This window comes from Panthera tigris, chromosome F2 (assembly GCF_018350195.1).
Source record: "Panthera tigris isolate Pti1 chromosome F2, P.tigris_Pti1_mat1.1, whole genome shotgun sequence".
In the NCBI taxonomy this organism is placed as follows: domain Eukaryota; kingdom Metazoa; phylum Chordata; class Mammalia; order Carnivora; family Felidae; genus Panthera; species Panthera tigris.
Genome location: NC_056676.1, coordinates 38,288,210 through 38,315,223, shown reverse-complemented (window position 1 = coordinate 38,315,223; position 27,014 = coordinate 38,288,210). Strand labels below are relative to the sequence as shown.

At 36.6% G+C, this 27,014-nt stretch overlaps 2 long non-coding RNA genes across 2 annotated transcripts; one reads left to right on the top strand and one right to left on the bottom strand.

Annotated features, from left to right (window-relative positions):
- Positions 1 to 1,226: 1,226 nt before the first annotated feature.
- LOC122235112 lies at positions 1,227 to 10,430 on the bottom strand. The gene is made up of 5 exons (XR_006213241.1): positions 10,279 to 10,430; positions 9,109 to 9,177; positions 4,727 to 4,801; positions 2,970 to 3,110; positions 1,227 to 1,626 (listed from the first exon to the last, which is right to left on the bottom strand). It is a non-coding gene; the product is annotated as an uncharacterized LOC122235112 (long non-coding RNA).
- LOC122235111 lies at positions 10,426 to 27,014 on the top strand. The gene is made up of 3 exons (XR_006213240.1): positions 10,426 to 10,743; positions 12,076 to 12,282; positions 26,797 to 27,014. It is a non-coding gene; the product is annotated as an uncharacterized LOC122235111 (long non-coding RNA).

Here is a 27,014-nt window from a genome sequence, read left to right as displayed (position 1 = left end):
AGACATTTGGTGTTTTAATAAACAAAACATCCATTAATTTAGGCCATCTGGGAAGTACTTCTGTGCTTGGGCCATGAAGTCAGGAATCTTTCTGCCCTGCTATCTTTAACCAGATTATTTGTGGCACTGAGGTTCAGACACTCAGCATTAGGCAAGATAGTCCCAATATATGACACCAATCTTTTTGATAGCGCCCATTCCAAATGATCTTTTAGATACATGCTAGTTTACATTAAATCTCATTCTCTCCTTCCTTCTTTCCTTCCTCTTCATTTTTCCATGTGTTGTCCACTCTAAATTCTTGCCAAACAAGTATTCTTACATCCCTACACAGGAGAGTGCTGTTTTTAAACTTCAGTAAGTTTAAATTTAAGTAATTTTTTCACTTAGACTTATCTTATGCAATTATAGTCATCAAATCAGTAGTTCTCACACATCAGTACACCCTGGAATCACCTGAAGAGCTTGCTTGTTGAACCAGATTGCTGGGCCTCGCTCTGAGGTCTCTGATTCAGTAGGTCTAGGGGTGGGGCTTGATAATTTGCATTTCTTGCAAGTTCCCAGGTGATGCAGATGCTGTTTGTTTGGGAATCCCATATCAAATTGTGGTTTTGCTGGGCTAATTATGTGTAAACACGAACCCATATGTTTTCTAATATAATAGTGGATGTTCAGTATGTAACTATGAAAACCAATGTTTGCTTTGTGAACCACCAAGAAATTTTCTCACCTATCCCACCTTTTCTGGAAGAATTTTCTAGCAGATCTCACTGGATTCCCCTGATGAATTACCCTCTGTCTGGTTATTCTTACTTCTCCATTTTCTTTTACTTGTACTGTAAATTCAGAATGCCTATACTGTTAGCCGACGACATATAAAATATCACTTGGCATACCCTATACTTCCAGCATAGATATAAAGGGGTTATCAGATACCCATTAGTTTTGGCGGGGAGGAAGGTTTGTCTCAAGGAATCAAGGGAAAAGTGCCCACACAACATTCATTAGCACAGAAAGTCTGGTATTCACAGTATAACTTCGGACAGCTCCCGACCCTCCCTTTTCCTGATCTTTGCCCCTAAATCTGGCTGAATGACATTTTTCTGAATCCCAGAAAGCCATGTTCTCTTCATCATATTACTTGCAAACCAGTATTTAGTAAGTAATGGGTTTGGAGAACCGCATTTAAGGATGGATGTTTATTGATATACATTGACACCGATGAATATAAGTGCAGATTCGATACGTAATATGACAAGGAGATTACTGAGATATCATCATTATTTTTTCTGTTATTGTCTAATGATCATTACTGTCACTAATGCTCTTAACAAGTCAACAATGACAAGGTCAGCAAAATCAGAAAGGAGATGAAAATTCAAGACATTTTCTAAAACCGCCTCTCAGCTCTTTAGGTTAAGACGCTCGTACTATATTTTCACAAACAAAATGAAAATGCACACCTTGCTTCCTTTCACCCTTAGGAATTCCCTTACAATGCCGTTCTCATCTGGAATGTCTTCCTTTCTCACCTCTATCAATTCAAACTTGACCTTTGCTTTAAGGCGCAGCTGGAACACCACCCCTCTAACAGAGCCTTCATCAATCTTTCATTCCTGGGAACACCTAAAGCAATTATGGAATGTACAGTTTAGCACTTATATTCTGTCATGTATTTTTCAACATTGTTTAATAAAATTTTCCCCTCAACTGAAAAGAGTGTCCCTTGCAGCCCCAATAACTGTACTATTTTCCCATTGGTTCATCTTTGATGGTATTTATATGTTCTAATAACTCCTAAAGAAACATCTAATTATACTGCTTTTCTTGTTACTTAAATCCATTTCTTATCTTACTCATAGTTGAAAATCGTCGGAGTCAAAATTTTGCTATTAATTCATTGTGCGATCGTAAATTTTATATATGTGTGTATCTTACCTCTTGCCTTCTTCATAATTTTCGTTTAATTTACTATGGCCAATACAATGTAATTTTACAGAGAACTGGTCATTTTAACTCAAAGATTTGAACATGGAGTCCTAGTTTTAGATTAGTTGCCTAAACAAATAAATAGGCTCTTAATAATCCTGACTTCAAAAGTCAAGAAAAAAGCACCCCTAATTTTATATCCATAAGAAAGAAATTATAAAGCATGATATAATTTTCCTGCTTCAGGGAAAAAAAATACATAATAGCTAGCATCAGGAAAGTTAAAGTTGTGGCTACAAAACATCATGTAACTAGTTTATTTGCATTTTTCTTTTGTCAACAGCCATTTGGCATCTTGTAGACAATGCTAATGTCTATACGATGCCAAAATATTTACCATAACAGTCAACTGACATGTGAGGGGAAATCAACATGATTTCTTTCATACCCTTGGTGCTAAATCACTGGCTCAACTTATTTTTTTTAATGGAACCAGCCATATTAACTGGAAGTTTATATCCTAGTCTCTCCAATTTAGGCTAAGAGTGAGGAAAACATGGATATTTCTTTTGTCTCTGCCAGGAGGCCCTTTGCCGCTCTGTAAAACCTACAGAGGAGTCCTGGCTAAGGGAGACAGGTCGGGTCTAGGGGCAGCCTGCTGAGGAGGAAGGGGAAATGCATTATCGATCACAAACAGAGATTGTCTCAAGAAGCTTCTACCCGCACAAATAAAAGCTCAGCTGAAAACTGTGGTGATACTGAAAGCATGGTAAATTGATTCAGAGGAGGGGACAAACCACTTTTTGATCAGAAAAGGCCACCATTCAGCATTTTCCCTTTCCTTAAAGGTACAGAAAATAGTATTAAACTAAGCAGTAATAAGTTATGTCCTGCCATATTTTAATTACACCATAGTTGTTTTTTCCCCCCTTGCATTTGACGATAATTCCAATTCGGACACTTTCCACTGAGGTGTAAGAACATTCCACTGTAACCTGTAAAACTTATTTTCCAAAAAAGTTCTGAGGTAAAACAAGTACCTGATACAAAAGGGAAATAAACCTTGGAGCCAGAAGCCTTGGATCCAAGCCTCCTTCCTTATTAACCGGTTCTGTTTTACCATTACCTAGTTATGTCAGCTTGGCCCGGCTGCTTTCATTGCCTGAACTTAATTCTCTCATCTGTAAGATATAATTACCAATAACCATTTTACCACTCTGTGGTGAGAGTAAATGAAATAACACATAGACATATTCTTTGTCAACTAGAAAAAGCCAAAAAAATAAAATAAAATAAAATAAAATAAAATAAAAAAGTAAAATAAAATAAAATATAAAATAAAATATAAAATAAAATAAAATATAAAATAAAATAAAATAAAATATAAAATAAAATAAAATAAAATAAAATATAAAATAAAATATAAAATAAAATATAAAATAAAATAAAATATAAAATAAAATAAAATATAAAATAAAATATAAAATAAAATAAAATATAAAATAAAATATAAAATAAAATAAAATATAAAATAAAATAGCAGCAGCCCAGATCACTGACTTCTTTGTTGTTATTCATACCATCAAAGAAGAAAGGGCTATAGAGCTGTCACACCTTGTCATGTACTTTTCATAGCTGCACCAAGCTTTATCAGTGTCCCTAAAAATATGGGTGCTTCAAGTTCCCACCCTCTTATGAATATTTAGTGGCAACTTGAATAAAGCAGCTGCATGATTAATTTAATTTTTCTTTTCTTTTGAAAGTTAGTGATGTGTGGGCAGAATGCATTTGGCCAGTGAAAAGTTTTTTAAAAAGTGCACAAGACGTAAAGTGCCAAACAAAGGTGGCAACCACATAAAAAACTAAACCAACTGACTCCAGTGTAATTCAACCTGCAGTGGTGGACGACATTGTCAGATCCATAGAATCTGGAAAGCTGGAAGAAAGAAATCGAGTTCTCCTCCTCTTCCCTCATGAGATAATCCCCTCTACAGTTTCATGACCAGCTAGATGCTCTTCATTACATCCTAGTCAGGAATTTTCTTCTCCCCTCTATAGCTAATGTGTCAGCTGATCTCACTGTCATCCCTTAAATGCACGACAATTTTTCTAGATTCCTTCTGAAATTTTTTTCTAGGTATCACAAATTATGATATCCACCCATGGCATGAGATATCAGAGAATCTTCTAGGGAGAAGGAGCAAGGGGCATGACTTTCAAAGTACTAAATATTTTCAAAAGTTCGTTCAGTCAAATGGAGATTTACACAATCCTAAATACATATCATTTGTTTATGAATGTTTCCAGGTCTCCATACAATTTTTTTTTTACCAAATGGTAATTTTTTTAGCAGATATTCTGATACTCTCACCATACTAGTAATTTTTAGTATCTTTTTATTAAGTATACTTAATTTATTTAGTATCTTTTTATTAAGGTTGTGATATTGTAAACACAGCTTGGCTTATTTTACGCATAAAATTAATGCATATGTAACCCATTAACTTAGATTCAGAAATTAATTTGTAAAAATAATGTATTTTCAATTTTAAGTTCTTACCATTCTTTTTTTTTTTTTTTTTTAATTTTTTTAACGTTTATTTATTATTGAGAGAGAGAGAGACAGAGCATGAGCAGGGGAGGGGCAGAGAGGGGGAGACAGAGAATCTGAAACAGGCTCCAGTCTCTGAGCTGTCAGCACAGAGCCTGATGCGGGGCTCGAACTCACAAACTGTGAGATCATGACCTGAGCTGAGTCGCTCAACCAACTGAGCCACCCAGGCGTCCCTCTTCTTACCATTCTTTAAGTGCTCTAACATCACTGCTCTTCTTGTTCTACAGCCTTTTTGTCAAATGTAATCAAGGACTTTACCTGAAATATAAAGCCATAAGTTTTTCCACCCACAGGTGGAAAATTGAAGACATTTGTTTTATCAGGAGCTGGATAAAGAACAAGAAAAATTGAAAAGAGAAAAAGGAAAATTGAAAATGTTTTAACTCATATTCTCCAGGCTGCAGAAGACTGTGACTTCAAAATAAAGTACTTCCTTTTTTTACTGATTTATTTTGGTACATGCACTCATCCTGTTTGACTCAGGAATGCTAGGCTTTTATTAGATTTCCCACTCCCAGGTACCTCTGGGAATGCTGAGAGCCGTTGTTATATGTTCTCAAAATCTTTCCTGGTACTCAGCAGTCACTTGGAAAAACCAACATCTTAACTCTGGACCCTGTTCCCTGGCTCTGAGTTGAGTTTCACTTCATGTGTGTTTCAGGGTGAGGGTGTTTCTCCCTCTTCTTTAGCTTCACCCCAAGTACAGTGACAACCTCAACCTTCAAGTCCCTAAAGAACAACGGGACTATATGATGCTTAAGAAGACTATTCCTAGAAGCAACCAGAGAAAGGAATTATAATACAGAAGACTTAGAATCGGTTGTAGTTATTTTCAGAATCTATAGTCAAGGGTCTCTTGGCACCATTTTTCCCCCTTAGATCTTACCCTGCCTCACTGCAGTAAAAGCTCAACATCCCTGTCATACTTCTCCTCTTCTACTTCATAGAGTCCTGCTTAAGTCTTGGTGGATAGGCAAGGTGAACTTTCTAAATACACCTCTTCTCCTGTAGTCTATATGCCAACTCAATGAGGCCAGAGAGAAAAGATATGACTTTTCCATCCCTCTGACTCCCCCAGGAATCCTCAATTTCAGCCCTGACTGACCTCTCCTTAGCCTGATCCATGGGGAACATGCATTCTCTTTGGGAAGAACACTATCCCCCACCCACAGGTGTTGGTGTTCCAGGCTTCCCTCAAGATAATTCCACAATTCAAAGAATTCTCTGTGTATTTCCAAAAGTGCGAAATGCTAAGAATTAAAAAATGTCAATGGAGTCAAGGAAGTTGAGATTAAGCCATAAAGCTCTAGTTTCTGTTTCTAGCATTTTGTGAGTAAATGCTTGCACAGGAAAACTCACAAACACATACATCCCCTAAGAACAAATGAAGAAAAAATAATAGCCAATCTAAGTCAGAATCATATTATCAAAGAGAACATTTGCTATCCCAGTCTTAAGTATCATCATATGGGTTTTTCTGATTTCAGGATTTTCTCAAAAAGAAAATATAGGTAACTTTCTGTCTGAATAACTTTAAAAATCCCACAAAACTGCTCAGAGTAGACAAAAGGATCATAACAAGAGGATAAGGAGAAAAACAAAAGACAAAAAACACCTCTACCCTAGAAGGTAGAAATTAAGTTCTAGTAACTTGTTTAAGACAATTTTTTTAGAACAATTCTAGATTCATGGCAAAATTGAGAGGAAGGCACAGACATTTTTCCTACACCTACTGCCTCCACACATGCATAATCTCCCCCTTTATCAAGTCCCCCAGCAGAGTGGTACATTTGTTATAACTGATGACTCTCCACTGACACAATATAATCACCCCAAATCCACGATTTACATCAGGGTTCACGCTTGCTGTTGTCTATTCTATGGACAATGTATAATGTCCAATATTCTATTGGACAAATGTATAATGACATATATCCATCATAATAGTATCGTACAGTTTTCCCACTGCCCTAAAAATCCTCTACCTAGTCATCTCTCTCCTCCTCACAATCCTTGGCAACCACTGATCTGTTTACTCTCTCCATAGTTTTACCTTTTCCAGAATGTCATAGAGTTAGAATCAAGTATGCAGCCTTTTCATATTGGCTTCTTTCACTTAGTAATATGCATTTAATGTTCTTCCATGGATTGTTAATTATAAGTTAGTGAACATTCTATCTTATAATTTTCCTAAAGTGTGTGAACAAGTTTCTATATGGACATGCGTATATGTTGTGTTATACTTACTCCAGATCCATAAAAATGTAGGGCAGTTTAATATTTATTTTACCACTTGCTTGAAGTTTACTAATTTCTTTATAGCACTTCCTAAATCTAAACCTTTAAAATCACTGAAAATATGTTATGCTAAACTTCCAAGCAGTCACCAGCTCCATTTTCGAATAATGTCATGTACCAGGCTTTTAAAGTGTAAACATATTTTCAATATCTTTGGCCCTTTGTGGTCGATAGAATCCTATGATAACATCAAATGAGTAACACTCTAGTATAGCAAGTGTGGGCAGGACCTAGAACTGGCTTCTGACCAACGGGATATGGAAAATGCAATGGGATAGTCATGGCCCTGGTTAGGTTACATTTTATAGCAAGCGTGGATGGACATTTCAGATGTAATTAGGGCCTACAATTAGTTGGCTGTAAATTAATAAAGAGCAAGATTTTATTGGGTGGGCCTGACCTAATCCATTGATGATTTTGAAAGAGGGTTTAGAAGTCAAAAACTCTCTTTCCTAGTAACCTCGAACAAGCAAACTACCGTGAGTTTTACTGTTGCAAGAAAACGAATTGTGGCTAGGGCCACATAAGTTTGTGAAGAGGACACTGGGCCTCAGATGAAACTCCAGCCAAGGGAAGCCCTCACTTAAGCCCCTGTGAGATCGTGAGCAGATAGTCTAGCTATAGTGGCCATTCCCAGATTTCTGACTCATGGAAACTGTGAGCTCCTAAGTGTGTGTTGCTTAAGCTACCGAGTTTGTACTAATTTGTTACGCAACGATAGAAAACCAATACTTCTTTAATCAGAAAACATTTATTAAGCACTTACTATGTGCCAGGAACTACTCTAGCATTGGGGGTACAACCCTCAAAAAGACAGGAAAAGTCCTTGCCCTCAAGAAAATTCTATTATGCGCTGAAGGAGTGGGTCACTGCAGTACTCCATTTAATACAACCAGCCTTTTCTCTTTTTATCTGAGTCATGTCAGTTAGTTGGAGGTTTTCTGTTTCATTAGGATAACACTAGCTGCTACAACAGAGAAATCTCCATACGTCAGTGTTTTAATATAATACAAATGTATATATATATATATTTTTTTTTTTTTTTCTTGCACAACAATTCTGTGAGAATGTTTGGCATATAGCATTCCACATGATTCAGGACAAAGAATCTTTCCATACTCTGACACCACCATCCCCTCCAGGTCTCATGGTATTTTGCTTACAGATTAAGCAAACACACTTCTCTTTCCCATGGAGAAAAGAAAAGTGAAAGTAGAGAAGGCACATTTGTTTCTTTATCAGTTCGGCTTGAAGTGGTGTACCTTCACTCGTATTCCATTTAGAAGAGTTCATCTCATGTAGTCAGCTGCACAACGGCTTCTTAGCAAGTAATCTCCATTATGGAAGGGGAACATGGATATTTGCTAGACAGCTGGATGTGCCTGCCAGAAATCTTAATAGCTTGATATTTGGCCTCAGGTAGACCAAACTATATTATGGTCATTGAATGGATGAATGAATGTGCTTAGGTATACATTTGGGAATGATGTAGTATGCGAATTGAGCCCATAGGGTATCATGAACATCTTGTTTTGGTTTGTGCAATCTTCCTTCTCACTTCTCGTAACACATTCTTTGTGCTTTGTCTAGAGCCATAAAACCCACTGCCAACCACTGACAGGGGAACACACTGGCCAGGCCTTGTCATTCCAAGTGGACTGAACCAATCTGGGCCAGTCAGGGTTCTTCATGGGTTTAATAGTTGGAAGGATGCAGATATAGGGCTACCAGCAGTTGTCATGCCCTTCATAAGAAGAGCGTTCATGAGAAAGAAAACCTGAGAGACCACTAGTGAAGCCTCAGCCCAATGTTATTTTATTTTCTCATTTTCATTTATCATACATCGTTCGTACTTATATTTTACCTGATCTGGTTCCTAAAGAATGAGCAGCAGGGAGAGACAGGAATTAATTAACAATGAAGACAAGTGTGTGAATAATGCAAGGGAACATGTATAGAAGATGGTGGCCTGACTGGATGACAGAGAGGACAGAGGCTTAAAGGAAGGTGCAGTTGCTCAGTAAGATGGGGCCATCCCAGAAAACATCTTTAAAGCTGGAAAATTAGTGTGAAGTTTCTTCTGTGGGTGGTAGGTAGACGTTAAAAATTTTGAAAAAAAAAACAGTTATATTGGATCGTAAAACTAAATTAAGAATCCATAAAACTTCAGAGTTGGAAAGACGTAGAGATCATTGTATCAAACACTTCTATTCTCTCTATAATTAAGTTCAAGATCAAAGTTGAAAGTTGGATGATTGGAAATTTACCTTGGGGGAAAATGAAAAATGGAATAGTGCAGGGTGATGTCACAGTAGGCTTGAGTTAGGAAGGCGGTCCTGAAAAAGCAAGGATGATTATTAAAAGCATTCCATAGACAGAAACAAAGTAAGGAAAAGTTACACGCATGGAGACTTTAATTAAGGAAATGGAGAAAGATGCTACCGCGGACCAAAACGAGGAAGTTGAGTGAGAATGCCAGTTCAAGGGAAATACCACCAATTCTCTTTTAGATGCACACGTTTGGAGTATGTTGAGTTTCTGAATATAGCATATCACTCGGGAAAACTTTCCAGTAGAACTAGTTACAGAGCACATATTATGGGCTAAGTACTGTGATAAATGATTTATAGATATTATCAAATTCGATCCTCACCACCCTTCTTGGGGGTGTTTAACAAGATGGTTTAGCAGCTTTCCCTAAAGTTCCCCAACTACTAAGGGTCAGGGCTGGGAGTTTCGCCAAGACTCAGCTGTTTTCCAGGCTCATATTCTTGATAGTGATGTCTCCCATTATTTTGCCTCCCTGAAGTTAACCAACATGACTCCGTGACTACCTACATACAGGATCTGAAGAAGGTGAAAGGGATAGATACTCCCAAAGCATAGGTGTATATATAGATGCTTAAATTATTCATATAGACGTAACGTGGTGGCTTTGAAAAAGACATGAGTCACTTCTCAAGTTGTGATAATAAAATGAGAAAAGCGTACAGAATAAAGGCACAGTCTTAAACACCCACATCCACAAGAAAGTCCTCACCAGCAAACAAGAGCTAATAACAGGGCAGAAAAAGCAATCTCAGAAAACAGAAGATTTAGAAATGGCAGGTTTTAAAGTCTGTAATACCTTAGAAACCAAGGAAGAGGTTAAAGAAGATGGATTTGATTACTTTGGTCAAAAGCAATAAAAAAAAAATCAAGCTAAAATTGTGAAAAATAGATTTGGCTATTACCGTACGTAGTGATCTTAGAGGGTATAGTCCCCTATTAATGCAGAACTAGTTTGGGGTGGTTAAATAGAGAATTCGAGGTACGGAAGTAAGAACATTAGGTCTAATCCTGTTTCCACGTGGATTTTTGTCTTCATCTGTCTCTACTTCATATAATCCTAACCGCATATAATCTATATTTCTACATTCGATACTGTATCAGCATACCTATTTCATTCGGACTTTGATCCTTTGCTATTTGGTCCCCTCAACGATTCTCAGACCAGCCATTAGTTCACAGGCATCTACATGTTCTAAAAAGAACATATATTGCTGGCTGTGTTCTAAATCACAGTGACTTAGAACAGGCAGAAATCCATTACAGGGGAAACCAGTGGGAAAGAGCTGTGTCGTGATAAAGGAAAGCGGACAGCCTTGATAAAGCTTTTTAAAGGAATTCCTTCCTTTCCCCACTGTTACCTGTCTGGCCGCAAATCACTCACAGCCAGACGCAGCGAGGCTTGCAAGAGCTGACTTACTGGCAGAGACCAAACTGTGTCACTTCTCAAAGTGGGAGTAGCCAGACCTGCTGCAGAAGCAGCCTTCCTTCTAGATTTCAACATGGAATTTTTATGTGGTTGTGCGTGCTCCTCTTCGGTGTTATAAAACAGTCAAGCAAGATGAATATGGCTGGTAATTTATACTGGAAACTTGCATTGAATTATACTTGGATGACTTATTAAATGAAGGATATTATCAATATTACATCTGTCATAAATGAAAAACTCCACGTTTGAATGGATCTAATCCATTCATTGTTTTATGAGCACGCTGGCCTCCAGAGAGAGTCACAAATCCAAATGATGTTCCTGAGTGATGGATTTTATGTTCTCTTCTCAGGCATGGCTGAAAAATGTGTGAAATCCTTATGTAGAATGAGGGTTCCCCTCTGGCCAAGCATCGAAAGAGTCTTTTATAGAAAAATTTCACGCGACTATCAGAAAATGTTTCTGTCCAGCTTCAAAGATTAGGAAAGGCAAGGTGGTGAGTGGCAGATGGGTATCTCGGCGTCAGATAAACAGAACTGCATAAAACCTCTTATTTACTTAGTAGTCCCCATAAAATCATTTGATACAAGAGCCTGGATTTGGAAGTCTACACTTCCTCCACTCAGTGATCATTGTTTAATTCACCCATTGTGTTTTGCAACAAAGCTCAGGAAATTAAAAACTGCAACAGTTTCCTCATTTCCTTAAGCAAATTCCCTCTTATGTATGATATTTTGCTTTGATTTGTCATGCTTAATCTCTCTTTGGTGAACTGTAATATCTTCCATGAAAGGCAGGATCCATTTTGTGTAAACTCAAGTCTAAAATAAAAATGGCTGGCTGGCAATGTTCTTTAGAAGCTTTACACATCCTCTCTTATTTAATCCTATAAGGGCTCTATAAGATAGGTTATATTATTATACTAATTTTCAGGTAAGAAAACTGAGGAATAGACAGTGTTGTCTGTTTTTCTCAAAATAAATAAATAAACTTCAAAAACATAAAAAAATAAAGTAAAAATTTCCTCATGTTAAACACTGTGCTTCAGAACTCTGGAACTCTCACTCTTAATCATTGACTATAAGTCCTCATAAAGGCACTTTAGAAGAAAATCTCCCAGTGTGAATATACATTATGCTACTGATTGAAAAGTGTCTAGTGTAACAGATGAAAAAGGGATCTCAACAAAGCATATCTTTTTGAAATTTCATAGTAGGAATGAGGAGTAGTAACTAAAAGCTTCAGAAAGAATAAACATCACCTACTCAGAAATGGAGAATCACATGACGTAAGGCATTTTAAACTAAGTTTCATTACTAGAAAGAAGATCACAGAGAACATTTTCAAATTTGGAAGAAGTAAATTTTAGCCTAGAATTTTATGCCCAGTCAGTCTTTTAAGCAGTAGACGATAGAATGAAGACATTTACAAACAAGTATGATCTGTGAGAACTTACCTGCTATGAATTCTTTTTTAGGAAGCTCCTTCCGAGTGAACTGCAGCAAAAGCAAATGAGCAAACCAAGAGAGAAGACACTGGATTTGGGAAACCATGACTGAGATACAAGACAGCGATAATACCAGAATCATGTCCAGGCCCTACATCCTGAGGAATCCCGAGATCTCTGAGCCAAGACTGAAGCCAAATAAGGAAAAGCTTCAGGGGAAGGTCATTAAGGAAAGAGGTAATTCATTAAAATTTTTAAATGGTGTCGTGTTTGTAAAGAAAAAAAGAAAGATGACTCTTTTAAGTCACTGACATGGAGAATGGAAGAGAAGGGATATTTCAGAGAGAGGAATTAATAGTTTGATGATGAATATACTGGGGAAAGAATTAACAATGGGCAGAAGTAAGAAAAAAGAGATTTTGAAACAGATGAGAGAATGTATGCCGTGTTTCTAAGATGACGATGTTAGAAATTTATTTTATCTTTCTGACTAGGCCACCTCCAAAGTGTCTTTTTTCGACTCTCCATTATCTGACTGGGAAGATACCTTTTTTGTGGGTGATGAAGAGGAGGAGGGATACTAAAAGGGCTTTCTTCCCCCATCCCACCTCCACCTTTAGGGAGTCACCACGGGAAGTCAACCAGATGAGAAAGAGACTAGATTTGTAAGCAGAATTGGCCAACCTGACCAAGATCTAGAGAAACTTTTTATGCAAGTTTCCAAGTCTACGCTGGTATTGCAGGGGTCAAATGGGGAAGGAGGTGAGGAGAGACACCTTTAGCAAAGGAATCAACATTGAAGCCTGGAGGAGTTAGTCAAGCCAAAGTGAGCAGTAGGGAAAACTTTCCAGGCTGAGGGAACAGCTTGGCAAGAAGTGAGAAGACCATATCACATTCTGGAAACTGATAAGAAGTTGTTCCATGTGACTAGATTGTGAAAGATCTCAATTCATGTTTGAAAAAACACACCAAAAAGGAGGAGAGTAGTTCAGAAAAATCCTTGCTGGAGGGAAGGACCTTCCAAACCTGAGCCAGTCAATGTGAAACGGTTCCGAATCCATGTCCAAACACGAGGAACTGATGTCCCAATATATCTAAAAAATAAGAAAACAGAACAAACTCATGTGAGTAGAGAGGTAAAATTTTATATATAAATCCACAAAGCGAGAAAAATAGTGGAAAGCAAATGTGATCACACTGAGTAAAGAGAATTTCCATTGTGCTCAGACATGACGAAGAATCAGCTATAGGTCTGGAAGCCTGAAGTAACAGGAAAAGCATTTGTAAACTACTTTCTCGTTATGACAGTCATGAACATTGGATGTTCCTATTCCAGATGGTAACGCTGGTTGCCCCCAGGGTGCGTTGGGGCTATGGCTCCAGGTGATGCCTGGGGGAAGAGTGTGTACAGGATGGAGTCAGGAAGTGAATGCCCCTTGCACAGTCTCTGTTCAGATCAACGTAGCTGGGCCAGTAAACAGGGACCTGAAGTGAGGCTCGCTAACCTAGAGGAGACCATTTGAAGTCTAGTCAAAATAGCAATCGCTCAAAGACAACCACTGCCCTCTGAAATTTGAACAGTGACAGGAATCAAAATTAATTGCGGACATTTACGACGTTTTCTGATCCACACCAGTATCACATCAAAAGCGTTGTGTTTCTTACTCTAGGGGTACACGAGCATGTGTGTTTTTCACACAAAGGTTGTATTTGCTGCTTATGCTTTTCTTACTAACCATGTTCCACATATTTTGGCTGCCTCTGTATTCTGCTACCATTCCATAACCATGAGATGAGAGAATAGAAGAAATTATTCAGGAAGTGAGTCAGCCGTCATTTTGACAAAGTATACTTAAACGTCTTATGGGAGCTCCTTCACCCTCCAGAAGGAGACACAGACTGTGGACTTCTGATAGCAAAGTCACAGTTGTGGGGAATATAGCTTTTAGCAAGAGGAAAAGGCTGAGGCCTAGAGAAAAGGAGGCCAGGAGGAAGCAACGTGGGGTTTTTAGGAGAACAGGAAGTGTTTGAGAAGCATATGTGGGCAATGGATTTCGCTAGATTAGAAATTCAGGGACAAACGTTCATATGAAAAATAACACGCACATTTATCTGTAATACAATCTCTGCATATATCCCCTGAAAATCCAAGTGGTTGAGGATTCTGTGGCGTGAGGCCTCAGTCGTTTCTCTTTCCCTTAGGGACATAATTAATATTCATTACCACTAAAATAAAATAACTAATAAATACTTTTAAAGTACTCACTAGATATCTATATACAATGGCTTCAAGATAGAATATATCTCTTTGAAAGCACAGAATTCTTTTGTAAAAGGAGAATAATGAGGGTATTTTTCAAAAATTAAAAAAAGAGAAGATACATGCAAACTCTACTACATTTTTCTCTTATTACAAGTAGATTATGAATTCCTTTTATAAAATTTAGAAAGTACAGATTAGCAAAACTACACCCAGGTTTTCCTACAAAACAAATTTGAATCACCTCCTAAGCATACCATGAATATACTTACTTATCACTAACTGGTCTCCACAAAATCATTTTTTTTTCCAATATATGAAATTTATTGTCAAATTGGTTTCCATACAACACCCAGTGATCATCCCAAAATGTGCCCTCCTCAATGCCCATTACCCACCCTCCCCTCCCTCCCACCCCCCATCAACCCTCAGTTTGTTCTCAGTTTTTAACAGTCTCTTATGCTTTGGCTCTCTCCCACTCTAACCTCTTTTTTTTTTTTTTCCTTCCCCTCCCCCTTAACTTTCTGTTAAGTTTCTCAGGATCCACATAAGAGTGAAACCATATGGTATCTGTCTTTCTCTGTATGGCTTATTTCACTTAGCATCACACTCTCCAGTTCCATCCACGTTGCTACAAAAGGCCATATTTCATTCTTTCTCATTGCCACGTAGTACTCCATTGTGTATATAAACCACAATTCCTTCATCCATTCATCAGTTGATGGACATTTAGGCTCTTTCCATACTTTGGCTATTGTTGAGAGTGCTGCTATAAACATTGGGGTACAAGTGCCCCTATGCATCAGTACTCCTGTATCCCTTGGGTAAATTCTTAGCAGTGCTATTGCTGGGTCATAGGGTAGGTCTATTTTTAATTTTCTGAGGAACCTCCACACTGCTTTCCACAAAATCATTTTTAATGATGGTTTACCATTCCATTTTATGAATATTCTATAATTTATATTATCAGTTATCAATGGTTGGATATTTGGCTTCCTTTTGCTCCCTCCTCTTCTTCATTTATTGCTTTTAGAACAAATAAGGCTGGTTTTTGATATTTCTTATCCATTTTTAAAATTTTTCAAAGCTTCAAAGAAAAAACAAGGGAAAACACTATATCTCTATATACGTGGGTACATGATCTGTATGCATTAACAATGAAAAAATAAAATAAAAACTACCCTTTAAAAAATTGCCATTGCCTTGGCCAAGAATTAAAACACTTAAAATGGGGCTGCCTGAGTGGCTCAGTCGGTCGAGCCTCCGACTTCAGCTCAGGTTATGATCTCGCGGTCCATGAATTCGAGCCCTGTGTCGGGCTCTGTGCTGAGAGTTCAGAGCCTGGAGCCTGTTTCAGATTCTGTGTCTCCCTCTCTCTCTGCCCCTCCCTGCTTGCTTGTTTTCCCTCTCAAAAAATAAATATTAAAAAATAATTTAAAAATACTTAAAATGATTACAAGAAGAAACGTAACCATTTCTTTTGGCTAAAATGCTAAAATCAATGTACACAATTATCTAGTGGGGATGAAAGTTGCGTGTGACAAGAAATATCTGGTCTATGTGAAGATCTATCAAACATCTACAAAGGGAAAGAAGACTTGATTGACATCCTCAATTGACATCCCACATTCAGATTTATGTTATTAAAATAATAGATTACTTAGGGTAGAGAAGGAAGTGTCATGTTTTTTTCCAAATTCAGTCTGACAGGGAGGTGTTAGGCCTAAGAGCTTATAGGAAACCTTTAAAAATTAAACTTATTTTCATTTCTGCTTGAATAAAACGTTATTTTGAAATACATCTCTTAGATGTTCAATTGTACAATGTACCTGCCTTCCACTAGTTTTTAAGTTTTATTTTATTTATTTTTGGGGGGGAAGGAGCAAAGAAACAGAGGTCCAAGCAAGAATCATCCACGCTGTCAGTACAGAGCCCCATGAGGGGCTCAGTCTCATGAACCGTAAAATCATGACCTGAGCAGAAATCAAGAGTCAGACACTTAACCAACTGAACTACCAGGTGCCCCTGCCTTAAAATTATTTATTGACTTAGGGTATATCCCAAACTTGGTAGTTTCTTCATGGTCTAATGTTAATGAACTTTCATAAGTAAAATTTCTGACTCAGTAGGAAGCTGGGCTTCTAGGATATGAATTCAAACACTCTCCTTTTACTCTTCAGCCTATGGTGTTTACACATATGGGTATATCTGCTATTGCCCTAAGAGTGCATTACACCCTCCTACTTATCCTGCTCTCTCATTAGACAGGAAACTTCTTGAGGACTGGGACCTTATCTTTCATGTCTTTGGGTCTTCATTTTGTTAAGTAAATTAATCGTCAAATTGCCTCTTTGTTGAGTTGGCAGGCGTACATCTTCAAATACATTTGGTAGAAAGGACACTGGCTTCTGGAAGAATATAAAACTATTCTAGGGGCACCTGGGTGGCTCAGTCGTTAAGCGTCTGACTTCAGCTCAGGTCACGATCTCGAGGTCCGTGAGTTCGAGCCTCGTGACGGGCTCTGGGCTGATGCCTCAGAACCTGGAGCCTGCTTCCGATTCTGTGTCTCCCTCTCTCTCTGCCCCTCCCCCGTTCATGCTCTGTCTCTCTCTGTCCCAAAAATAAATAAACGTTAAAAAAAATTAAAAAAAAATAAAACTATTCTAAATGTTCTGTTTTGTACTTTATCACCACTTATTTATCTGTTCTCAAGTACTCATGGCTAAGGCATTTTAGGCAAGAAAATAAAACATGACGTGACAATGAACACAGCTTGAGATTAAACTGACCCTCACACTTATCCCATGAAAAATAAAACTGAGCCCTCCGTATTCGATCTAGTTATTGAAATGGATGACAGATAATCCCACAGTAAGATGATACTAACAAATAAATTTTAGGCTTCCATGTTGAGGTGGGAAGATTTTCTATATTTCTCTCAATCTCCTTTCTGGTGTTTTTAGAACTCATCTTCTATATTTGGGTCCATAAAGTTGGGAAGTTCAATGACCCTGAAGAATAAATGAGCAAATAATAAGGTGAATGTGAGACTTGGTAGACTATAATTGAAACCCTTTTTTCTTCTAAACATAAGAATTACTTTTACTCACATTTTCCTTTAGACACAAGCAGACTATTAAACTGTACTTGAACTCCTTGTTTTAAAACATATATCACTACTATCCACATCAGGCTCTTTGCTAAGAAGTCTGTACTGTGCCAATATCAAAGATGATACGCAGGACAGGGTTGAATATCAAAATGTGTCTCTTTGTTGACAACATTTTGTGCAGGTTGAGTCACTCATACAAAAGGAAATTATTTACTTCATTTCTATTTATTTACAATATCTTAGAAATGATTTGATGGCAAGCCATTGTCACTAAAAGAGAAAGAGTGACATCTGGTGGAATAACTTAAATTTATCCCAAAGTCCTGTCCTTAACATTTCTACTCTCTCGAAATAAGTGTTTAAAATACACGTTCTCTTCCTGGAGAACAAATGCGTCTCTATGATGGGAACTGGCACCTGCTCTGTATCTTGATATGATTTTATGGTACCAATACCAGTAACAAATTCCCTTCTGAAAATAAAAATATGGTGATTTCTCAGTAGCTGTCCATAACAATAAATCTTTAAAAAAAAAAAAAGAAGAAAGAAAAAAAAACTGATTATAAGAATTTGAATCCTCTACCCTTCTAGCTATTTGAACAATGCAACCTGAAAGCAGCAAGCTATAAGCTATGTACAAAAGTATATAAACATGCTCATATGTATGTATGTATATTATATTTTTATATACAGATCTTCCTTAATGATGAGGTTTTGTCCCAATAAACTCACGGTACGTTGACAAAGCACTTAATACACCTAACCTATTGAACATTACAGCTTAGCCTAGCTTCGGGTTTAGATGCTCAGAACATTTACATTAGCCTAGAGTCGGACAAAATCATCCAACACAAAGCCCGTTTTATAATAAAGTGCTGAATGTCTCATGTAATTTACTGAATACTACACTGAAAGTATAAAACAGAATGGGTCATATGGGTACAGAATGTAAGTACATTGCAAGTACTTACATTGTAAGTACATTGTTGTTTATCCTTGTGATCACACATATGACTGGGAACTGCAGCTAGCCCCTGTCCTGCATCACAGAAGAGTATTGTACCACATTTTGGTAGCCCAGGAAAAGATCCAAATTCGAAACTTGAAGCATGATTTGTACTGAATGCATATTTCTTTCTCACTATGTAAAGTTGAAAATTTATAAGTCAAACCATTGTAAGGCAGGGACCATCTATACAATATATTTAGTATAATTATATATGTGTAATATATAAACATAATTGTGAGTAAAGGCAATATGGAGGAAAGTGCAATATGATTTTATAATGTTCAAGAGGGGTTGACCCAGACCATCATAAATTTATAGGTCTTTACATGCCTATGGAGCATATAATTTTTTAATTAAATAATAAATGAATATGAATAGTGAACCACAAAATAGCCATAAATTACAATGTCCAACACCATACAGCAGCCACAAAGGGTTAATGTTTCCATGATTATTAATTGTACTAGATGTTCTGGAATGTGAGTTATTTGCAAGAATTGTGTACTACAAATTAAAGCCAATGGTCTCTGTAGGTTACATGGAGTGCAATCTTGAGAGATAGTCACAGTCTTAGACTTCGATTCCCACAGACCTGGGTTAAAATCCTGGTTCCACTAGCTGTATAAATTAAACAAGTTACATAATGTCTCTGTATCTTATGATCTCAACCAGAAAAATGGGGACAAATATCAATGGAGTTGTGGGTATTAATTGAAAAATATACGTAATACATTTCAGCAGGGTGACTAGAAAACAGTACTTATTTGTCATTGGCATGGTTAGTCTATTAAACCCTTTGTGTTTCACATATTTAACTGTAATATACTGTGTGACATAATATGTTATATTACAAATTTATTGTTGTGTAAAAGTTTCTTGGAAGGTACTGTTTTATGTTAATAAGAAATGTCAGAACTACACAGTATTTGAGAGCTTGAAGTCGAGAAAAAGGAACTTGGAGCAGACAGATAATGCAGAGGATATTAATAGTAAATTATTCTCAAACAGATAAGATACCTCATTCATAAAATAAAAAACAGAATGCTATAAGAACAGAATTTTTAAAGAATGAGGAATAGCTCTTTGGAATTCAAAATACAGTAATGGAAATAAACATTTTCATAGACTAACTGAATGATAAAATTGTGGAACATTCCAGAATATAGAAAAAAATTCAAAGAGATGAACAATAAAAAAGACAACATAAGAAAAATAGAAGATGCAGGTACAACATTTGGCTAATAAAAGTTCTAGAAAGGAAATGAAAAAACAGACATCCAAAATGTGTTTTCAAAAAACTAATGAAGAACATAAAAATTTCCCAGAATTAAAGGCCAGTTGAAGTTGCTAAAGTCTCCCATACAATGAATTTAAAAATTTGCACATTAATGAATATCATTGAGAAATTTCAGACTAATAAGAATAGAGAGAATTTATGGAAAAATTATCAGAAGGAAAACCAACAAACAAATTTAGAATATACACAGACTTCTTAACAATAGTTGTGGAAATTAGAAAACAATAGTGTAATACATGCCTTGTTATGTACAAGGAAACCAACCCCCAAAGGCAATCAGCAGATTTCTCAGCAGAAACTTTGCAAACAAGGCTAGAGTACCATGACATATTCAAAGTGCTGAAAAGAAAAACGCTTACAATCAAGAATACTCTATCCAGCAAGGTTATCATTCATATTTGAAAGAGAAATAAAAAGTTTCCAAGACAAGCAAAAGCTAAAAGCGTTCATCACTATGAAACTGTCCTTAGAAACAATAGTGAAGGGATTTTGTTAAGCTAAAAAAAAAATGGCACTCATTAATAATAAGAAAGCACACAAAAGTAAAAAAATCTCACTGGAAAGGTAAATATGTAGTAAAGGTTGTGGATGAATTACTTATGAAGCTACTAAGAAAGTCAAAAGACATAAGTAGTAAAATAGACTAAAACTACAATAACTAGTGAAGAGATACATATAATCAAAAGACATAGAAAGTGACATCAGAAAAATAAAATATGAGCAGGTGAGTAAAAATATAGAGTTATGGAATATATATAAACTTCAGTTTCTATCAACTTAAAATAGACTATTGTAAACATAGGATGAAAAATGTGAACTTCACCATAACCACAAAGAAAAAATTTGTAGTAAATACACAAAAGAAAATGTGAAAGTAATCTAAACATAACACAAAAAAATCATCAAACCACAAAGGAAGAGAGAAAGAGAAAAATAAAGGAAAAAAGAGAAACTATAAAAACAACCAGAAAACAATTAACAAAATGACGGTCAATACATATCTATTAATAATTACTCTAAAAATAGAGTAAATTCTCCAATCAAAAGACATAGAGTGGCTGAATAGCTTCAAAAAAATGGGACACATCTATATACTCTCTACAACACACTTCAGGAGCAAGGATACAAACAGACTAAAAGTGAAGGGATGGAAAAAAATATTTCATGCAATGGAAATGAAAAGAAAGCTGGTGTAGCTGTATTCATATCAGACAAAGTAGACTTTAAAACAAAGACTGTAATAAGAGACAAAGAGGGACAGTGCATAACGATAAAGGGATCAATCCAGCAAGAAGATATAGCATTTACAAATATATATGCCCCCAACATAGAGCACCAAAATATATAAAGCAAATATTAACAGACCTAGTGGGAGAAATTGACAGCAATTCAAACATTTGTTTTGCCACAGTGGTATAAAACTAGATATAAATAAGAAGAAGAAAAATGGAAAAAGTACAAATACATGAAGATTAAACAACATGTTCCTGAACAACTACTGGGTCATAAAATAAATCAAGGGAGAAATAAAAAAATTACCTAAGACAGATGAAAAGAGAAATGCAATGTATCAAAATCCATGGGATTCAGCAAAAGCTGTTATAAAAGAGAAGTTCATAGCAATACAAACCTACTCAAGAAATGAGAGAAATCTCAACTTCACATTGGACTGAAAAAAGAGAATAAGAAAGTCCAACTTTAGTAGAAGGAAGAAAAGAATAAAGATCAAAACAAAAATAAATAAAATAGAGACAAAAAACACAATAGAAATGATCAATGAGACTAAGAGCTGTTTCTTCGAAAAGATAAAGATTGACAAACATCTACCAAGAAAAAAGAGAGTTCCAATAAATGAAATCAGAAATGAGATAGAAGTTACAATTCATACCACAGAAATATAAAGGATCATAAGACTACTAAGAATATGCCAACAAATTGAACAATCTAAAAGATGTGAACAGATTTGTAGAAATTTAAATCTTCTCAGAGTAAATCATGAAGAGATAGAAAATCTGAATAAACAAATTACTCATAAGGAGATTGAATCAGTAGTCAAACATGTCCCAACAAACAAAATCCAGGATCAGATGTCTTCTCACTGGTAAGTTCTACCAAACATTCCAGGATGATTTAATATAGCTACCCTTCTCAAACTCTTCCAAAACATTGAAGAGGAGAGAAATATCCAAACTCATTTTATAAGGCCAGCCTTACCCTGGTACCAGAAATAGACAAGGACCAAGGACAAGCTGAAAGCTTTTGTTTGAAATCAGGAACAAGACAAGGATGCCCATTATTCCCATTTTCATTCAACTTAACATTGGATGTCCCAGCCACAGCAATTAGGCAGGAAAAAGAAATAAAAGGCATACAAATGGGAAATAAAGAAGTAAAACTGTCACTATTTGCAGATGAAATACTATATACATAAAACCCAAACTTTGCCAAAAATCTGTTAGAACTCATAGATAAAATCAGTAAATTTGCAGGATACAAAGTTAGTAACAAAAATCTGTTGCATTTCTAGAAGTAAAAACAAACTACTAGAAAGAGAAACGAAGAAAACAATTCTATTTCAATTGTATCCAAACAAATAAAATACCTAGGAATAAATTTAACTAAGGAGATAAAAGATCTATACACTGAAAACTGTAAGACATTGATGAAAAAAATTGGAGACACAAATGGAAAGATATTCCATACTTATGAATTTGAAGAATTAATATTGTTAAAATGTCTCTACTATCTGGGGCACACGTGTGGCTCAGTTGGTTAAGTGTCTGACTTCAGCTCAGGTCATGATCTCACAGTTTGTGGGTTCGAACCCTGCACTGGGCTCTGTGCTGAACACTCACTCAGAGCCTGGAGCCTGCTTTGGATTCTGTGTCTCCTTCTCTCTCTGCCCCTCCCCGCCTCGTGCTCTGTTTATCAAAAGTAAATTTTTAAAAAATGTCCATACTATCCAAAACAATCTACAGGTTCGATATAACCTGTGTCAAAAATCCAATCGCATTTTTCACAGAACTAGAACAGATAACTTTGTAAGGAACCACAAAAGACCCTGAATTGTCTAAACCATCCTCAGAAGGAGGATCTCAGATGTATCACTCTCTTCGATTTCAAATTATACTATGAAGGTGTAGTAATTAAAACAGTATGTCATAAAAACAGACACAGAGCTGCTCTATTCCACAGAGCAGTGGAACAGAATAAAGAGGCCAGAAATAAATGCACATACATACGGCCAGCTGATTCACTACAAAAGATGCAAAGATATACAATGGTGACAGGATAGTCTTTTCAGTATATGGTGCTGGGTAAACTGGACAGCTACATGTAAAAAGAAGGAAAGCAGGCTGGAAGGACAGAAGAAATTGGACCACTATTTTACACCATATACATAAATTAGGACTCAAAATGGATTAAAGATTTGAATGTAAGATCTCAAATCATAAAATCCCAGGAAGAAAATATAGGTGATAAACTCCTTAACATTGATCTTAGCAATTGTTTTTGGACCTGACTCCAAAGGCAAGGAAAACAAAAGCAAAGCTAAGCTATTGGGAGTTTATCAAACTAAAAACCTTCTGTACAGCGAAGGAAACAGTCAACAAAATGAAAGGGCAACCTGATCAATGGGAGAAGATATTTGTCAATCATATATCCAAGAAGGGGTTAATATCCAAACTATATAAAAAACTCACACAAGAAAATCCAATTAAAGAATGGGCAGAAGAGGGGCACCTGGGTGGCTCAGCTGGTTAAGCATCAGACTCCTGGTTTCAGCTTAGGTCATCATCTCATGGTTCGTGAGTTCGAGCCCCAAGAGGGTCTCTGTGCTGTCAGTGAGGAGCCTGCTTAGCATTCCCTCCTGCACTCTTTCTCCACCCCTGCCCCGCTCACTCACACTCTCATTCTCTTTCTCAAAATAAATAAATAAACATTAAAAAATAAAAGAATGGGCAGAGGATCTAAATACACATTTTCCAAAGTAAACATACAGATGGCCAACAGGCACATGAAAAGATGTTCAACATCACTAAGTATCAGGGAAATTCAAATACAAACCACAAGGAGATATTATCTTACCTCTCAGAATGGCTACTACAAAATAGACAAAAGATAACGGTGAGAATGCTAAGAAACGGGAATCTTTGTGCACTATTGGTGGGAATATAAACTGGTGCAGTCACTATGAAAAGCATTATGGAGTTTCCTTAAACAATTAAAAATAGAGGTACTATATAATTCAGTAATTTCACTACTGGGTACCTATCTGAAGAAAATGAAAACACTAATTTGGAAATATATGTACATCCCTATGTTCATTGTAGCATTTTTTACAATAGCCATGATATGGAAGCAACCTACGTGTACAATAGATGAATGGATAAAGAATATGTGCTGTGTGTGTGTGTGTATATATATAAATATATATATACTATATACTATATACTATATACTATATACTATATACTATATACTACGATGGAAGACTACTCAGTCATAAAAAGAACAAAATCTTGCCATTTGTGACAAGACTTTCTGTTTTTTTTTTATGTTTATTCATTTATTTTGAAAAAGTGAGAGCATGTGCAGGCAAGGGATGGGGAGAAAGAGAATCCCAAGCAGGTTCTATGCTGTCATCACAGAGCCTGCTGCAGGGCTCGATCTCACGAACCTTGAGATCATGACCTAAGCCAAAACCAAGAGTCTGATGCTTAGCCAACTGAGCCACCCAGACACGCTGAGGGTGTTTCTTTTAAAAAGCAGAGTATGCATGATATTTTGAAATAGAGAGGCATACCAGAAGAATAAATGAAAATAGTCCTAAGAGGTTTACTTCTAGTGAGCAAGTATTAAGGTGGGGTGTGGGAAGATAACTGTAGTTTGTTTGTAATTATGTGTTTTATAGTATATTTTTCTCTGTAAACTGTGTGTGTGTGCATGTGTGTGTATTACTGTGATAACTATTTTTTTTTAATTTTTATTTTATTTTTTTTCAATTCTTTTTTTTATTACTTTTATTTATTTAATTTACATCCAAATTAGTTAGCATATATTGCAACAATGATTTCAGGAGCAGATTTCTTATTTCCTCTTACCCATTTAGCCCATCCCCCCTCCCACAACCCCTCCAGGAACCCTCTGTTTGTTCTCCATGTTTAAGAGTCTCTTCTGTTTTGTCCCCCTCCCTGTTTTTATATGATTTTTGCTTCCCTTCCCTTATGTTCATCTGTTCTGTGTCTTAAAGTCCTCATATGTGTGAAGTCATATGATATTTGTCTTTCTCTGACTAATTTCACTTAGCATAATACCTTCTAGTTCCATCCACGTACTTGCAAATGGCGAGATTTCATTCTGTTTGATTGCCAAATAGTACTCCATTGTGTATATATACCACATCTTTATCCATTCACCCATCAATGGACATTTGGGCTCTTTCCATACTTTGATTATTGTCAATAGTGCTGCTATAAATATGGGGGTGCATGTGTCCCTTTGAAACAGCATACCTGTATCCCTTGGATAAATACCTAGTAGTGCAATTGCTGGGTTGGAGGGTAGTTCTATTTTTAATTTTTTGAGGAACCTCCATACTGTTTTCCAGAGTGGCTGTACCAGCTTGCATTCCCACCAACAATGCAAAAGAGATCCTCTTTCTCCGCATCCTCGCCAACATCTTTTGTTGCCTGAGTTGTTAATGTTAGCCATTCTGACAGGTGTGAGGTGGTATCTCGTTGTGGTTTTGACTTGTATTTCCCTGATGATAAGCGATGTTGAGCATTTTTTCATGTGTCAGTTGGCCATCTGGATGTCTTCTTTGGAAAAGTGTTTATTCATGTCTTTACCCATTTCTTCACTGGATTATTTGTTTTTTGGGTGTTGAGTTTGCAGAGTTCTTTGTAGATGTTGGATACTAGCCCTTTATCTGATATGTCATTTGCAAATATCTTCTCCCATTCTGTCGGTTGCCTTTTAGTGTTGCTGATTGTTTCCTTCACTGTGCAGAAGCTTTTTATTTTGATGAGGTCCCAGTAGTTAATTTTTGCTTTTGTTTCCCTTGCCTCCAGAGATGTGCTGAGTAAGAAGTTGCTGCGGCCAAGATCAAAGAGGTTTTTGCCTGCTTTCTCCTCGAGGATTTTGATGGATAACTATTTATTTTTAAACAAAATTTCTTTCTTGGGGCACCTAGGTGTCTCAGTCATTTAAGCGTCCGACTCTTGGTTTCAGCTCAGGTCATGATCTCACGGTGGTTAGATCGAACAGAGTCGGGCTCTGTGCTTGGGATTCTCTCTCCCTCTCTCTCTGCCACTCCCCTGCTCAGGCGTGCTTTCTCTGTCTCTGTGTGTGTGTGTGTGTCTCTCTCTGTCTCTCTCTCTCAAATAAATAAATGAACTTTAAAAAACAAAAAGAACATTTATTTCTTCTGCTGACCTGACATCTGCCTTCTTACCTTCTGGTCCTAATTACAGTCTCCAGAAGAAAATAATAATAATAATAATAATAGTCTCTCTTCACCGTAACTATCTTTCAAGTACTTTAAACCAGAGCTCGTGTTCTTCCTTCAGTTTTCATTTATAAGATAAGGGTAAAATTGCTCAGGTCATTCAACCACACCTCACATGAAATCATTCCCTTCCCTCATCTGATTGTTTTCCTCTGTACTCAAGAGAGTGGTGTCCAGAACCAAGGCTGATACTCTGGATATAGTCTAGCTAATTTACAGCAACGCTATCACTACTTTCATTCTGTATATTTTGATCCATTAAGGCAACAAAGATCACATTAACTTTCTTAGAAGTTAAACTGCATTAATGCTTCGTATTGAAATCTTAGAGCCTTTTCCACACGTGTGATTTTTAAGTCACCTGTCCTATATTTGCATCTGTGTGGTTTTCATTTTCGTGGAGGACCTTACATTTCTATCTATTAACGTGTGACTTATTAAAGTCCCCGTATTGTCCAACTGAAAAGAAAATATATTTGGCTTTTCATTTACTCACAGAAAATATTAGCTATTTCTTCCAAATTTGTGCCCTCATATATTTGATAACTGTTCTTTCATTCAGGTCTTGAGTAAAACTGACGAACCCCAGCCAAGCTCAGAAGACCAAGCCCTTCAGCCACCAGAACGTGCGTTTCAGGTTAAAAGCCATCTATTAATCAGCCTTACATTACAAGTTGTCCGCCCATTGGAAGTTCATCAGATCTAACCAAGCACCAGATACTTCAAGTACACGACAGTCCTCTCTATCTTAGCCATTTATTAGCCAGGTCATTAAAAAGA